The sequence below is a fragment of the Phoca vitulina genome, unplaced genomic scaffold, assembly GCF_004348235.1.
Source record: "Phoca vitulina isolate PV1807 unplaced genomic scaffold, GSC_HSeal_1.0 scaffold54, whole genome shotgun sequence".
NCBI lineage: Eukaryota > Metazoa > Chordata > Mammalia > Carnivora > Phocidae > Phoca > Phoca vitulina.
Window position 1 is genome coordinate 7,375,391 of NW_022589757.1, and position 17,549 is coordinate 7,392,939.

Here is a 17,549-nt window from a genome sequence, read left to right on the forward strand (position 1 = left end):
ATTTTCATGTTATTGCACATATTTATATTTCACGTTTCCTGCTATTTCATAGGTTTACTGAATTTCCTTTTTAACTGTTGCATAACAATTCTTCCACTACTTATTTACCATTTCTGCATTGAAGGCTGTTTCCAATTTTTCACCATTGTAAATAACTCTGTGATGAACAGTTTCACTCCTAAAGCTTTCTACAGGTTTAGAATTCAATCAATAAAATTTTGAAAAATGAAAGCTAAGATAACTAATCCAAGAGAAAATTCAGCAAAAGATATAAACAGGCAATCCTTAGAGGCAGAAAAACAAACTGCTGAGAGCATATAAAAAGACCCTCAGTCTCACTGCTGGTTACTCACTCCTAAAAGTACACAAGGACAGAGAGATGGACCCCATTGTTCACGGAGAGTCAGAAAGCCTCAGCTGTGAAGATATGTGAAGGAAGCCCCCCACCCCCGGCAGAGGAAGAGAAGGTGCAAAGGTCCTGTGGTGGATCCAGGCCTGGTGTCTCTGAACAGCAAGGAGGTAGATGTGGCCAGGGTGGCACAAAAGAGGGAGAGTGCTAGCAGATGAGGTCAGAGGGTAAGAGGGTGGGGGCATTAGTTAGAACCTTCTCAGCCAGTGGATTTTACTCCGAATGAGATGGGGAGGAATTGCAGGGTTTTCTCTTTTTACAACAAATACACATTATTTTTGTAGTTTCGAGAATGTGAATAAAATTTAAAAGAAAAATTTAGCCAATTGGAATAAATCCGGTTCATGGTTGCCTTTGCCCAGGCACGCCTGCAGGACAGGCCTAAAATCCAGGCTCTGCCACCAGGATGCCAACTGCCCTGTAAAAACCATCCACAGTCTGCGTTCACCTGAATATAGCAACCTTTATCTCTTCCTGCCCTTGCCCCATAAACCGAGCTATGGTTTGCACACAGAACGTGGTTTATTTCTACCGAACGGATGCAAATCCCTTCATCCTTGTGCTCTTTCATCATTCAGTAACACATATTCATCACCAGGCTCTTTGAGATGGGCTGAATTGTGCCCCCCCCCCCCGCCAAATTCATATGTTGAAGTCCTAACCTTCAATGCCTCAGGATGTGACCGTATTTGGAGAGAGGCCTTCACAGAGGTAATTCAGTTAAAATGATGACCTAGGGTGGGCCCTGAGCCAATGTGACTGGTTGATCTGGGCAGATCTTATTTATTCCACTTTGCAGATAAAGATACTGAAGGTCAGGGAGGTCCTGAGGCGCATATGTAGCAGAGCCTGGATGAGAGGCCAGGTCTTGCCAGGCCTTTGTTCTTCCTCACACAGCACACAGACCCCACATTATGCTCTTGAACATTAGCACTACTTAAAAGAAATCCACTCTATCAAACCCCCTCATGTCAAAATTCCAGGCATGATTTTGCCATTTCTCTGAGACTTTAATTTATTCTGCAGATAAACCTTCATAATATGCACATGTAAACACACACACACACACACACACACGGATGTTTATTACATAATTATCTGCGGGAGCAAAAAAGAAAAAAAGGAAACAACATAAACATCCACCAGCTATGCACCTAATTAGTAAATGTTGGTATATTCATGTTTAGCAGTTTAAAAAACCAAAAACAAAGGGGCGCCTGGGTGGCTCAGTCGTTAAGCATCTGCCTTCAGCTCAGGTCATGATCCCAGGGTCCTGGGATCGAGCCCCACGTCGGGCTCTCTGCTCCGCGGGAAGCCTTCTTCTCCCTCTCCCACTCCCCCTGCTTGTGTTCCCTCTCTCGCTGTCTCTGTCAGATAAATAAATATAACCTTTAAAAAAAAATAAAAATAAAAAAACAAAAAAAACCCAAAAACACAACAGATAGTTCTGTATGTGCTACTATGGAAAGATCTCCAAGATAATTAGGTGAAAAAAGCAAGCTCTAGAATGGTATGCATAATATTTATGTATGAAAAAAAAAAGATATAGGGCACCTGGGTGGCTCAGTTGTTAAGCGTCTGCCTTCGGCTCAGGTCATGATCCCAGGGTGCTGGGATCGAGCCCCGCATTGACTCCCTGCTCAGCAAGGAATCTACTTCTCCCCTACCCCCTCTGCTGCTCCTCCTGCTTGTGCTCTCTCTCTGAAATTAATAAATAAAATATTTTAAAAAAGGAAAAGAAAAAAAGATATATAGACTGAGTACATATAATAATACAGAAATCTCTATCTGGTCAGAGATTTTGTTTGGGATGATGAAAAAGTTCTGGAAGTGGATAGTGGTAATACTGATTGCACAACAACTTTATGCCACTGAACTGTACACTTAAAAATGGTTAAAATGGTAAAATTATATTTTTGTACACTTGAGGCACAAGGATTCATCCACCCAGCAAGGCACCTTCAACTAGGCTGTGGCTCAGTGCATTTCTGGTGATGACTTACTGGGGTTTGGAAGTATCTCCAATATATAGAAATTGTTACTATAACGGTGTTGGGGGAATATGGTTCCATTTCTGTCTGAACACGGAAACAATTACTGCTGGCAAACAGCATGATTATTCCTGATGCTATTATTACCCAGAGTTGCAGGAATGAGAGGCGAAGTCCCTTCCTTCCTCATCACCCACACGAGCTCCAGCCCAGTCTGGCAGGTCAAGTGAGATGAAAATAGCTCTGGCCGTGGCCTTGCCCAGCCAGGGCCAAGGCCTTCGGGGAGCCGGGCCCCCCAGAGACCAAGCCGGTTTCTGGACAACTGCAGCTGAGCTGCCTGGCCAACTGAAGGAAGGCCATGGGGTGGAAGGGAGCTCGGAGGGGGGGGGGGGGGGGGGGGAGGGTGGTCGTACTTGCAGCCTCACCAGTCCCCTGGGAGCTGTCCTGCAGGCCCCAGGCCCCTGAAGGCCGGTCCTCAGGGCTCCCCCAGCACCCGGAGCAGAAACCCGCTTGCCTGATGCCGCCTTCAGCCAGGGGCTTCCTGAGCCCGGGCCGTACCTTGTCCCCCTCTGTGGGCCCTGCTCCCCTCATTCCGCAAGACCCTGTGGCAGGCTGGGCGCCGGCGCAGGAGGCGCCCCGGGGAGCAGCTTCCCACTGTACCAAGCGTCTCAGAGGTCGGGGTGGGGAGGAAATGCTACTTTGATTCTAAACCAGACACCGATACCTCATGGGACAGAGTAAACAACTCACTGGGATTTTAAAGAGGCGAGCCTGGCCCTCCCAGGCGGTGCTCGCTGCCCTGCGGTGGGTGCTGGACTCCCTCGTGGAAAGGGGAAGGAAAAGAACGAGGGGCTCCGGAGGCTTCCCCAGAGGTGGCCGCGCTCACACTCGCTGCCCAGGCCCAGCAGCCGCGGTCTGAGCTGGGGCCACTCCTGCTCGGGCCCGTCAAAGGCCCCCCCAGGCGCGCTCAGGTGCTTCCCTGCAGCCACACCCAAAGCCCGGAAGTCACCGACCAAATTCCTCAATGACAGCTTTGGCCAAGAGGGGGAGAAAACCTGGGACCAGGGAAGGGGCGCGGGGGGCCCTTGCTCCGCACGCGGCCAGGGCGGGCTCCCCGGCGGCGCGTCCCCCCCAGGCTCTGGTGCGGTTACAGGGAGCAGCCCCGCCCCTCCTGCCCGCAGCCGGCTCCTCCTCGAGGTTTCCTGTTGAGCTGCCATCCAGGGCCTGGGTTATCGCCCATGATCTCCCATCTAAGCTGCTCACACACTCAGGCGCCCGCCCCCACTCGCGGTCCCTTTCCCCCGAACCGCACCGCCCCAGCCCTCTGCGCTGAGAAGTCGCCCCGGCCCCGGGAGCTCTCGGGCGGCGGGGGCGGGGGTCGGAGGGCTGGTTCCCAGGCGTCAGAGAGAGCGCTGCGGGGGTCTCCCCTGGGGAGCGGGCACGGCGACTGGGAGAAGGCCCAGCTCGGGCTCACCCAGCAAATGCTCGCACGTGCCCGCCGCTGTGCCCGATGTGAAGGCGCGAGACGCGCGCGGCAACGGGCCAAGGCTGGGCCTCCGCCCGCAACAGCCTCCCCCGGCTCAGAACGGCGAGGAAGCCCGGGGGTCTCTCTGCTCTCATACGGGGGGGACTCCAGATGTCGTCAAGCTGCCACGCTCAGAATCGACAGCGGTTTTCCTTCAGGAGCCCTGCGAGCATTCAGTTTCCGGGCTTTCGGGGCACGCCGGCCCAGCAGGTGCCGAGCCGGGGATGGGATCGCCCCCCCCCCCCCCCACGACGGGCCGCTGCTCGGCGGAGCTCCGAGAACACTCGAGAATACTCGAGAATACTCGAGAATACTTGCGGGGGCTGCCCGCGTGCTGGGCGCTGTTGTCTCCCGTGCCACGGCTGCGGTGAGGAGCCACGCTGGGGTGACCCCGGCCGAGCAGTTAGTGAATGCTGGCTTTTTCCGCTTTTCTCTGACTTGAGCTGCCCAGGTCCCGTGACAAGGTATTTATGAAAGATACAGATGCAGAGAATTTTGACTTAGGAAGACAGGAAAAGTCCGTTGAGCTAGTTCCTGGGCAAAGAAGGGTTTCTTTACTCCTCTTGGCTTGTAGCAGAGTCCTCCGCCGTGCTCCCCACTTTGGTCTGGGGCCTGCGTCAGAATCACCCTGAAGCCGCTGAATCAGAGTCTCTGGGATCTGTGTTTTAATGCGCTCCCCCGTGTTTTCATTACGCCATGCTTTGGGGACCCCTGCTCTCTGGGTTGGCTGGCTGTGGAAGATTCTGTGAATGTATCCGCCCCACAGGCTGCTCTGCGAGGGAGGGCAGCCCGAGACCTCTCTGTGGTAGACACCGAACCGCCGACCGACACTCACACGCTCCCTCTCTCATCAGAGGGACCCCTGAGGGAACCACGGCTTTCACATGGCCGATCCATCTTGTGTTCATCCCCCATATTTACTGGCGTCCACGTGTAATCTCGTGTGGACATCACGTCGTACCTGAGAGTGTTTAAAATACACTAAGGAGGACAGTCCTGGGATTTCTTTTTCTCCTTCTGCCCTGCCTTCTTCACATCCCGGCGTTTGCTGAGGACCAGCTTGCTGGGGGCCTGCCAGGAAGAGCTCGCGGCCACCTGGGTGTTGGGAGACCGCGGTGGGCTGGTGTGCGATGCTGGCTGGGGCAGGCCCGGGAGCTGGGCTGGGCTGGGTGGCTCCCGCGGCATCAGCACCGTCTCAGACGTGTTCTGTGCTCCTGGCTGGGAGCCATAAGCTGCTCAGGGTCATTCAGGGCCTCTGAGTTTCCCTCAGGGCTGTGTAAATGGGATGGGGGTGACTGGGCACCCCACTGCATGCTTGAGCCCCCTCGCAGGGCTAGTTGGTCACAGAGAACAAGTCCAATTTCCAAACAGACCAGAATAACCAGCAAAGAAGGAAAGAACAAAAGAAATGTTGCAGCCAAAATGGAGCCGGCATCTGGCCCCTGTACATCCTTCACTGATTTATCCTGGATGGAGAAGGGACAAAATCAGCCACCAAGCCCGGACGGTGAGAAGTGCTGGAGCGTAGGCGCGAGCACAGCCTGACCTGCAAACGAGCACGCTTGAGTTTTCCCAAATGTTGCCCACGGCGCTCCATCCCGGGGCTGCCTTTCTCTGCCCCTCCGGTAAGCCCCTCCAAGCCTTTCTCAGCCGTCACCTTCCCCCCCTGGCTTCCTTCCACCAGAGCTCCAGCCCACACCAACTTTGGCTGTAACAATTATTTTTAGTGCAAAGCGCACTTTATCTGTTACTCTCATTGCGTCTAAAGGGTTCTTTCCTACTCAGCTAGATTGCAGGTTGCTCAAGGTCAAAGACCATGGCTTCTAGTTCTTTTGTTTCTGCTGCTGTGGGAAGCCCAGTGGTAGGCATCACCGGACTCAGTAATTATGGAATTGTTTGGGTAAATGAGACGCTGATTGGTTGACTGATTGAGTAGTGGTCGTCAATGCAGTAAAGTGAATGAATTTTGCTCCCTACACATCAAAGAACCTGTGAGTTGGAAGAGGCCCGAGAGCCCATTTTTCTGGGCACCTTGGCTAATGCTATCACCCAATGTGTGTGTGTCCTTAGGGAAGTTACTTCCCTCTGGTTTCCTTGCCTCCAAAATGAGGGTGTTAATTTAACGATCTCTGTGGTTCCTTGCAGCTATGATCAGTGCTCAAGCTAGTCATCAGGAAGACAACTACTTAAGATTTCATAATGAGGAGCCATGACAAAGTGTCAGGTTCCCAAACATGCTCTCTACCTTCCCCGCTGTCTGTCTGCGAGCGAGTGAGATGGAGATGTTGCAGCTCCTGAGCCCTGAGCCCTGGAGGGAGGAAGGTGGGAGGGCCTTTTCTCGTGGGTGGACCCCAGGTGAACAAGCCCCCTGCCATGCCGGGCAGCATCCCGCTGACACCTGAACACAGAGCAGGCCAAGGATCACCTGGAGAGGGGCTGCCAGCCTTCTGGAAGAGCCGGTCCCCCGCTTCCAGGTCACCTGTGCTTCACTCATCCTTCCACTGGACTCTCCAGCTCCGCAAACTTTTACTCATCGTTCAAGGCCCAGCTCAGATGTTACCTCCCCTGGGAAAACTTCTGTGCTTGCTTCGGGCAGAACTGATCTCCCTTCAGTGGGTACCTGCTTCTATTCTATTAGTCATGGGTTAAATTTACTGTTAAACAGAGTATTAGTTACATTTTCAAATAATACATTCAATATGTTTTCCTTCAACCTTCAGATACCTGTTTGGATGAAGTCCCTCTAAATTAAGGAAAGGGATCCAAAATTGTTAACCTTGTTTAAAAAAAAAAGTACAAGAAATACAGAACTTTCTCTGTATTTCCAGGTGGTAGTGTATTTCTTGTCCTTTTTCACATTAACAACTGGACTCATTGCTTTAAATTTAAAAGAACTTCCTGATAAGGTGTCTAGGGGGTTGAAGAAAACCATACTGAGCATAATTGCTTGAAGATGTAGTTAATGTTCTGTTTAAAGATAAGTACTATTTAATATGGCAATAGTTCTGACTTTCAGACACTGTATGTAGCTCTTGACACATGTTTCACTAATTATTCAATGACAGGTCTGTCCCCATTAAAAATTAAACTCCACAACATCTGGAATAGATTTCATTCTTCTTTGACTCTCCAATCCCTCGCTTGGGCCAGCATGAGGTAGGTAATCGTAAGGGTTTGATGAATGAATAAATGATAAAGTCTGGTAGGTTTTACTCGAACCCTTACTCTGAGGTTGAGCCCGGAGTGGGCTGCCTCCCTCATCCCTGTGTTTTCAGCTCTCTCTCCCTAATCCCTCCAAAAGTTTGGCAAGAAGAAATAAGATTAAGACTAAGAGCTTTCTGTCTTCGATGTTGAGGACTCTGCCCCTGTGTGCAGCCAGATGCCGGAGCAAGACCACTTTCTCACGCAGCCAGGCTGCTGACAGGTCTTGCAGCCTGGGGCAAGCTGTTTCTGAGCTCCTCTGAGTCCGAGCTGAGGGGCCCACCTGGAGAAGGGCCGCCTGCTTTTCCAAGTCTCCCCTGCAGGTCTTTTGTGAGACGGCGGGGCTGCTGGCTGAACGACGGAAGCCCTGCGAGAGTGGGAAGGCTTTCCTGGAGTGTGTTTGTCAGTTTGGCAACCCTCGGTGTGCCCAGCAGCCCACGCCCCGCTAGCACCCGCCTGTGACGTACTTCGTTTGCATGGATCAAAGGCCCCACAAAGGCTGCCGCCCCTGCAGCTGGGGAGGTGCTGGGGGCGTGGGCGACGGTGGGCTGACAGCCGGCTGGGCTGCCACCTCTCTCCCTGGGGCCTCCAAACCCAGCCCGGGCCTTCCACCCCCCCCCCCCGCTCTCTCAGTTACCCCATAGTTTGATCCTTAGGGCGTCTCCCCGGGCCCACCAGAGAGCAGGGCTGACGGCGGCACCTGCAGCCCCCTGTAGTCATTCCTGCGTGACCCCACATCTAGACGTAGAAGTACAGGCAGAGAGTCCCACATGCCTGTAGAAAAGCGACTGGAAGGAAATACAGCAGAAGCGTTAACCGGTTTCATCTCTGGTTTGGGAAATTGTGGGTGATTTAAATCTTTTTTATGCCTTTGCCTGTTGTCCAAGTCCTCCAATACATTTAAGAATATAAAATTTTGAAATAAGAGAAAATAGTCAAAGTCCATTTTTGATGCCTATCTTAACCACCCCTCTCCTCATCCTTAGCCACAATTTAGGTCAATGAACATCTAAATTACTGGGCAATAAATAAATAAATAAATAAATAAAATTACTGGGCATTCTTCACTTAAACACCAGCGGGAGCCAGGTAGCGGGACACTTAGCGTAAGCCCCCTGGGACTCAGCCGCGTGGCCAGCCGAGCAGGGCTGAGCCAGTGGGGAGCCCAGGAAGCCAATGGGAGCACATCTGCCTCCTGGTCCCACTCAGGGCCTGACAGTCCCCGCTCACGTCCCAGGGCGAGGACCAAGCTGGGGTTTGGGTTTGCTCTGGCCACACGGGCCAGTGTTCCCGGGACCCATCCCAAACCGGACGGAGGAAGAGGCCCTTGTGTGCAACTCCGCTCTGGGCCCACTGAGCAGGAGGCGCTATTTAGCATCAAGGTTACACTGTCCACTCGAGTAGAGGGAATTGCAGTCCAGTCTGGACAGGACCTATGACCCGGGCCAGCAGTCCAGTCTGGACAGGACCTATGACCCGGGCCAGCGAGCCTTTCTTACTCCCCAGACAAGCCAGGTACAGACAGCGAACTCGGAAACCCGCCGTGACATGGGCCACCCTTTATAGTAGCGCGCCGGGATGCATCCAATTAGTAGTGCTCACTCCTGCCTCCCACCTGACTTCAAATACCCGAAGCCCTCCCTGTCTGGAAGCAGAGACCTGAAAAAGTCATCATTTCTTGTTTTCAAAGGAGAAGGGCAAAAGGGAGGGTAACACACATGCACTAATTCACACGCACAAAAATGAAAGTCGTTTTCATGGAGGGAGACTGCTGGGATATGTCGAATCTGGGTTTCTAACTTGCATCTCTTTCCTCTTGATCCTGCACATCAGCCTCCAATTTAGTGGGGACTGGAACTAAATTTGTGCTAATTTATTAGTTGAACAGCAAATTCAAAGAGTCATAATTTTTTTTAACAAAATCGAACTTTTAAACTTAAAAAAATAGACCCCATGGAAATGAATCGTTGGAATTTGATCCGAATCTACATCAGTTTATTTCCTAAGATTATTAAATTAAGGAGAATGCCAACCTTTTGCCTGAATTAACACCAGCAATTCATTTCAGCTAAATTAAGTTTTCTTTTTCTGGAAATACTAGGTCCTACAACTGTAAAGGGGGGTGGTCAGGGAAATGGTGAAGAAAAGCTTTGTCTTTAACATTTTGTTTGCTGGCTTAAGAGGCACACAACCCCGGGCGATGGCCTCCTTGTTCCGTGAGTCAACAAAACACCCCAGAAATCCTGACTCTGGCTAACAAGACACAGTTTAATAACTGCCTCAAAAAGAGACTTGAGTGTCATGTGTTTGCCTGAACACTGTTTTTCTCCAGAATGTGCCGATCGTGGAAGGCAGCAATTGCCTTCTCTTTGGGCGATAATAAAACTGTTTTTAAGTTCCCTTCCTTTGATAAGCTTAAATTACAAACAGAAATAATACGCTTATAATTTCCCCCCAAGCAGATGCTACCCTTCTGGAACAAAATCACTCGGGGTTTGCAGTGAAGCCCAGCATGGAGCCCCAGTTTCTGCATCCCAGTTTGTGATGTATTGAAGGCAGCTGATTGGTTTCCCCAGCCTGCATTTCTGACTGGCTTTTTATAAACACTTAGCTCCAAATACAGAGGATGCCTCCCTGCTGGGAGTTGTGTGTTGGGTTCCTAAACACCCCTGTTTTTCTTCTGGGGAGGAGGAATGGGGTTTCGGTTCTGAACATCTCTAGGGGTCGCATCCCCCAGGAGTGGCTCCAAAATTGTCCCCTTAGCAAACTCCCTGAGGCTCCCTCCTGCTCTGGGCTCAGGTGCAGCTCCTGAAGCAGGGAGGGGGCCCCAGGACCTGGAGCTCGTTTTCTCAGCCCCCTACCCCCTTTCTGAAAGCAGAAAGCTGCACAAGCCAGATGAGTGCAGGAAGGTGGGGGAACGGGGAGAATTCTGCCTGTGGTCGTTCTAGCTCCGAAACACCTGGAAACAGTGACAGGGCTAACCTGAAACTTTAGTCGTCTCTGTTTTAAAGGCAAAAATTGTCAAGTTAATGTACAAAAAGCAAAGAGAAAGAGCAAGAGAAGCGCAGTTACTGAAAAGGCTTCAAGACTGCAATGTTTATCTGCAGTGTGTGTTCTGTAAAAAAAAAAAAAAAGGTGCCCGTTACTCTAAGCTTCCTAGCAGTCATCTCTCTACTCCTTCCCTCTCTCCCCCTGTCCCTCTCCCTCTCTCCCCATCTTTTGTTTATCTCCTTTTTTACTGATTTCACTGTCTCCTGCCTTTCTCTTCTCTTCTCCCATCCTCAGTCTCCCACTCCCTCTATCCCCTTCCTCCCTCCCTCCCTCCCTGTTCCTCCTTCCTTTCCTGTCTCCTTCCTTCCCTTCCACAGACCTGTTTACAAGCCTCACGTTCAGAGTTCTGGAAGATCCCACGCGGCCGCCCCACCTGGCCAACCTCCCTGGGGTCGCCAGCCGCGCCCCACGCGGAGGGCAGGGAGCCCGAAAGCAGCAGGTAGGTTCCCCACCTGTCTTTGCTCCTCACCTGTGCTGTTTCCTCAGCTCCTTGTGGCCCAGAGACCGAGCGTCAAAGCACTGGTTTCCCTGAAATATTTCAGGGACTTTATTTATTTCACAGCAGGAATTACTTATCTAGCCCAGGCTGCCAGAAAATTCTGAGCGTCTCGTCATCTGGAGGTCCCTGATGACTGGCCGTGCCCCCTCCCGTGTTTCTCGGGCTACAGTTAAAGCATTTTGGAGCGGTCAGCCGGGTGGTATGAACTCACTAGCTTCCTTCTTGGCTCACGTGAGCGCTCAGACGGTGCGTGGCCAGGCACAGACACTCCCAATAGCAACTGCCGGGGAATATTGCCTTTTTGGACTTTGACACCAGCTCCAACTTTGAGAGGAATTTCAGTGAGATTTACCGCATAGAGATTGCTCGCTGGAGCTCTGCTCGCCTGGCTTTGCTGCGGACAACACGTTGGCTGTATTCTGGCGTCACGTAGCCTGAGACTCAAACGTAATTACCTTCACAGGGGGGTTTGGTTGCTGCTTGGAGTTGGCTGCTCGGGGCAGACCTCGTGATGGGTACCAATCCCCATGCTTAGGAGTAGCTCACGTCAGACAAATTAACAGCGAGAAGCACCCTCCCCCTTGCACACCTGTCTGGCCATCTGCCAGGGTAACTCTGACCTCCTTAAGGGGGAAAAAAAATCAGTTTGTCCTTGGACTACTGGTGCCCGATGGTTTTGCGTATTACATTTGAGTCCATCTTTATATGGTACCACGTTGGTTGGGGTTTTTAAAAATATTATAATTGGGGAATAATGTTTTACACTTTGGGGGAAATATTATAACTGGGGACTAATGTTTTTGGGGAAGTTACACTAGTGTTTTTTGGGGAAACTGACACTTAATCTAAAGAATAATTATTTCCCCGCCCTGACCTTTTAACCCCAAATTTTCCCCTCAGTTTTAAGAGTCACTCAAATGTCGAAACTAAATTCTGATTCAATTTCATGTATGAGGAAAAGAGTGTGTTTAGATGTGCATATGTACACATAGGTACATATGGACAGGTATACACATCCATGTACATATATATGCGTATCTCTATATGCATCTGAGAATGTATATAATGTATGCCAGGCATCAGTTTCAGTGTTCAGAGGTAGGGACTGTTAAGAAGCCAGGTGAGTGATAACCAGGGAGCACGAGCCCGACAGGTTGGAGCACCCTGATTAGCTAGTTAATGGGAAAAGGCATTGAAAGTCCGGTCTCTTGTTCCAAAAGGACTTCATTCTTTTTAGCTTCCAGGCCAGAACCCGGAGGCATCCAAAGATTTATTATGAATGCTCACTGTGGTGTACTCTCACTTTTAAACATTTATTGTGGACTCCAGGCTTGTTAACGAAGATTCACTATTTGCTCCTAGCTAATTCCTAGGTGAAAATAATCTGATTTTCAGCGGCCCTTCGTACAAACAAAGAGTCACAAAGTCCCCAGTGGAGGGCCCAGGGCATGAATTGTGCCTGGCTATTTTCCACCTTTTTTTTTTTTTTAAGTGCCTGAAAACTCCCCTCTCCCATTTGGAATGTTCAGAGACTCGAATTCTAGAGGGGAATTTTCTGTTCGAGAAATAATTCTGTTGTATTGGGTTATTACAGGCATCCAGCCTGCTTCTCTGCCTCGGTGACTCAGAACACGGCACTTTGCGGATAAATAGGAAACGCAGTAAAGGTTTATGCTCCCTCCCGGGGGAACCCTGGACGGGGTTGGTGCTTTGCTCTAATTGTTGCTAGGGGTGGAGAGCACAGACCTCAGTGCCGGGGGCTGCTTGTTGTGACTCGTTCTCCTTGGGCTTGCTTAGTTTTCACTCATTGTTCCGGCCAGTCCTGGGGTTCTGCTTTGTTCTCAGATTTATGTAGCTGCCCGTCCATCCCCCAGCACCATCTGCCCCCACCCCTAACCCACTCAGATGAGCGCCAGTCGACTCGCTCACACGCCGGTGACCTAGGGCCTCTGTCTGGTTGGTTTAATACCCGTATGGTACGTCTGTGGGCTATTTCCCACCCTGGACACTTCCTCATTCCAGACATTTGGGAACAAATCGAAATTGCCTAGCCATATTACACGCCACAGTTCTCCAATCCCCGTAGCCAATTCATAATTGACTTTTAAATCATTTAGGTGCAAAAGCAAATAATAATAACCCCACTGTTCAGTAGCTAATAAATTCTAGCTCATGAAAACTGAGGCAGAAGGCTTAGACCATAAAAATTAAATATTTATATAGATACTATATCCACATAGACATATAAATGCACATTCTCACACATTTTAGACATCACTGTTCATTTTTAATTTCTTATGTGATATTCAATAAGAGATTTCTAGTGGGAAAAAAAAAGAAAGGAAGATTTATTGCTTCCAAATTAACATAAGAAAACACCCCTGTAATAGCAGCCTCCTCCCCCAGTAAAAGTAAAAAAAAAGATACACAAATATTGAATTGACAAAATTATCTTTTCTCTATTGTGAGAAAGGTGAGTTAATATCCATAAAGAACTTAGAGCTCCCTCGGTTGAAGGATGCTCTATAAAATACAAAGCATCATTATAATTTATTATTGAACAGAGTCAATTTTTCTATCCGAGCCATTTTTCAAACCTCTCATAGCACAGACCTGTCTGATGGGGGCTCTGACACGGAGCCAAAACACCTCCTAGACACGGAGAGGACATCAATCAGTTTAATGTGAAGGCTTCTCCAAGTCCGCCTCTGGGGGCCTGACGGGACTGCGTGGGCCACCTGCCTGCAGTTCAGCGCCGCGACTTACACCCTGAGCCCACATCCCCCGGCCCAGTCCTGGGGAGGGACCGGTCTTTCCACCCTGGCCACCTTACTCCCAAGATTGGAAACCGAGCTGAGGGAACCTCATTTTTCTCTTCCCACTGCCACTGTCAGACCTGCCTTCTGCTAAATTGTAACCAACCCATCTACAGGGGCCAACACCTCTGTTACCGGTGAACCGGCCACTCCTAGACAGAAGTCCTCCAGCTAGCTGATGGGTTGTGGACGAAGGGGATAGGGAAATATAATGTTGTCTTTCCTTCCAAGCAGTGGAAGCAAGAAGCTACACTCCCAAGTGTAGAGAATAAGCAAACTTCACTCAAAAACAGAAGTTCCTAAAACAGAAAAATTTGATCTGGTTTCACAATAAATCTTGTGAAAACTTTGGCAAGTGAGATTTACTCCTATGTGAGACTGAGTCCATTTAACGTGCTGGACCCAAAGCAGAGGCCCCCAGGACTGATGTGTTCACCTGGAGGCTGGAGCCCCATGTGGTTTTCAGCTGTAAGATCCAACTGCACTTTGGATTATGGGATTCACTGGAGAAGGGTCCCCACCACCCTCCAGTACTGATTACCTCCCAGTACATGGAAGTGCTTACTGTTGATTTGGATACACTGATATGCTAAGACGGTCACAAACACTGAATCAGCATTTTTAAAGATTTTATTTATTTTTTTAAGTAGACTCTACACCCAACATGGGGCTCAAACTCGCAACCCCAAGATCAGATGTCCCATGTTCTACGGACTGAGCCAGCCAGGTGCCCCAGAATCAGCATTTTTTAATCTGACAGTTTTGTTATCTAGCCATAATTTTATTCTCAAGAACATTGCATGCCCCCTCCCCCCTTTTTTTTTCGAGAACCGGGTCTGAAAGGAGAAAGAGACATAAAGGAAAATGTGCAGGCAAATGATGTGAGGTTTGAGAAGAAATCTGTCCCATGAGTTCGTTTCGCTTGTTCCTTTAGTCATTGCAGACCTGTGACTAAGCACCGAAGACAGGTCCCTGGGCCCGTCTCCCCTGCTAATTAATGCCTCTCTATCTCATGCCTGCCTCTCTGTCTCTCCCAGATGTCTTGGAGGGACTCTAGGGTCAGGCTTTGGATCTCTTTTCTGATCTTAAACTCTGTTTTTGTGACTTCATCCATTCATTCCTGGGACTTCGAAATACCTGCCTATGCTGTTGACCCCAAGAGTTAGCCCTGCAGCTCTATCGCTCCCCTGAAATCCAGACTTGGACATGCGTCTGACATCTGGTGGACGACGTAGCTTTGCTCGTCCTACTCCTCCCACAACAAGTCTGCTCTTTCGGGGTCACTGGGTAACATGAGGATGAATTTGATTTCTCAATTCAAAACTGGGGGAAATAATTTTATATTCTCTATTACCTTCCTGATTACAGGAGTAAAAATGTTAATTATGGAAATATTGGAAATTATAGAAAAGCATGAATAAGAAAGTTAAAATTACCCACAACCCCCACACTCAAACATAATCTCTGCTAACATTTTGCTGTATTTTCTTCCTATGTTTATTCTGATATTTTTTTTCCAAGACTGGGGTTATATCCGTAGGGTTTTTGTTGTTTGTTTTTTACTTAGGACTACCTAGTTTTTGACTGTTTTTAGGTATTGTTATGTATAATTACTTTGCAACCTCCCATATTGTGAGAAGTATGGGTTCTTATTGATTTTTGAGTATTATAGTGTTGCAATAAATATCCTTGAACATAGATACTTTTATCCCTCTGATTATTTCTTAAGAAATAAATGAAGACACATGGAAATGCATAACCGAAAGGAATAAATATTTTTGAGACTCTTTCAGCTTAGGGCTGAATTATTTTCCAGGAAGACAGTGCCAGCTTACACTCAGCAATTTTTGAGAGACTCTAATTCATTTGTACTTGTCAATGCTGTGTATTATCATTAAATAAAAACCGAAATGACCTACCCAGTAAACATAAAACAGAATCTAATTAAAAAATCTGCATTTCTCTGATTATTAGTGATGTTGAACATTTTTTGTGTGCATTTTCTTCACCATGTCTGCTTCTTGTTTTATGAATTGTGTGGTGGTTACTATTTTTTTGGATGTGCCTTCTTAAGAAGTGATTTCTAAAATCGTGTTACTAGAGATATTCACCCTTTTCATATCATATGTATTGTGAGTATTTTCCCACTTTGTCATCTACCTTTCACCTGGTGTCTTTGACACATAGAAATTGAAATTTAAGTAGTCACATATTTTGCTGTTACTTATATGCTTAGAAAATATTTCCTCGAGAGGCTATGGACTCTGAAAAACAAACTGAGGGTTCTAGAGGGGAGGGGGTTGGGAAAATGGGTTAGCCTGGTGATGGGTATTAAAGAGGGCACGTTCTGCATGGAGCACTGGGTGTTATACGCAAACAATGAATCATGGAACAGTACATCAAAAACTAATGATGTAATGTATGGTGATTAACATAACAATAAAAAATAAAAGAAAAGAAAATATTTCCTCATTTTGAGATCAAATGCATATTCACTTATATTTTTGAAGGTACTGTTTCCAATGATGTTCCGAAAAGCATTCACAATAAAAAATTAAGCAGTGTCTTTGGCGGCAGCCAGGTTGGCGAATTATATCTATTGTTAAATGTGTTTGTCCACACTCACACACAGTGTGTGCCCAAGGGGAAAGCAAGCCCAGCAAAAGTGACTTTTTCTATTTAAAAGCAGCAAAATTAAGAAGGCACGGTTGTGGGTTTTTCAAGGGGACAATGACAGCAGAGGTGTGCTCACTTTCTTACAGCCAAGCTAGGGATGGTGTCATGATACTTCTGTTAGGATTTTGCCAACACTAAACTCGGGTCCCTCTGCAGCTTATTTAACTTATCACAGTTTCTTTAAAGAAATAAAACTCAAAGGGACAGCGGCCTCTGTAGGAAATGCTGTATGCATCGTGCGGCTGCCTATCTCATGTTTGATCAAGCCCCCATGTTTGCCTGGCTTGGTGGTCCCGTGGGCTAGTGACCTCATGTCCCGGAGAGGGAGCATTTTTGCCTGGTCTATACCCTGGGCCTCCTGTGTCTGTGAGTATCTGTGTTTTATCTCAATTTATCTTGTGCTTTCATCAGCAAGACGCACCCTAAGGTATCAGAAAGACCAAAGAGAGGTTAGTTTTTGAATCCGAGAATGCCCAAAAATGTTTCCGCACACGTTAATGGTAATTGCTTTTTTGGCTCACGAAAGTGTTCGTGGAAGGTTTTGAGATAGCAGGGAAAACCTGTGTTGGAGTGCTCGGGCCTGGAAGGATGTCAGGTGTCAACTCCTCAGGCTGCCACCATTGGCTTTGTCTAAGTTTTACACACACACACACACACACACACACACACACACACACACCTGTAGTCTTAGAGAGACCTAGTCTAAGGCCTTTCCTTGAAAAGCAGTAGATCCCTATTCAGCCTCACTATTAGGGCCTCTGGGTGATTCTAGATCCTGACATGACCAGCTGTCCCCAAAGTCTGCATCCACTGCGCAGAGGCCATCTTGGCTTTTCCCTCTCCCAAGATGCTCGCCATCTCCCTCTGGGCCTTTCCAGCATCCAACGTCCATCCGAGGGCTGCTTCAGCCTGGACGCTGTTTTGAAAACAGGTGTGGTTGTTTCTTACCTGGGTGCAGAGTGCCCATGCTCACAGGGTCAGGGAAGAGGAGTGAGGCTCACTTAGTCGTACTCACACCCAGTGATTCACGGGCCTTCCCAGCTCACCGACTCCCTCACCCTCCACAGCAGCCTTGAGGATGAGGTGTGATTATGATCCCATGGTGAGAAAAAAATAATAAGGAAGGAACTGAGCAGACCAAGTTCACACAGCTGGTGCGTCCAACTGTGAGCCCTGGGCCTCTTCTCGGCCACGTGCAAATTCCTGCTCTCTCTGTGAGCCTGTGCCCAGTGGCCACGGTGGAAGCCCCTCCCCAAACATTCCTGTCTGGAGATCTCCCAGTCCACTGTGAAGGGGGACTCCCTGCTTTGTGTAGCGGCCCCTCGCTCCATTACTGGGTGGTTTTCCTTCGCGCCAGCCTCCTCGTCACGCTGCCGCACAG

General features: G+C 48.7%; 1 protein-coding gene across 5 annotated transcripts in view; it reads right to left on the reverse strand.

Annotated features, from left to right (window-relative positions):
- CD247 (CD247 molecule) overlaps positions 1-17,549 on the reverse strand; it is a 71,334-nt gene that overhangs the window by 16,832 nt on the left and 36,953 nt on the right. For 2 of the 5 annotated variants that reach the window (XM_032389470.1, XM_032389467.1), the window contains exon 1: positions 10,647-10,992. The exons of the other annotated variants lie outside the window; for them this stretch is intronic. The gene's annotated coding sequence lies outside the window, so the exon portion shown is untranslated. Of the gene's footprint in view, positions 1-10,646; positions 10,993-17,549 lie in introns of those variants that run through there. 5 annotated transcript variants of the gene reach the window in all.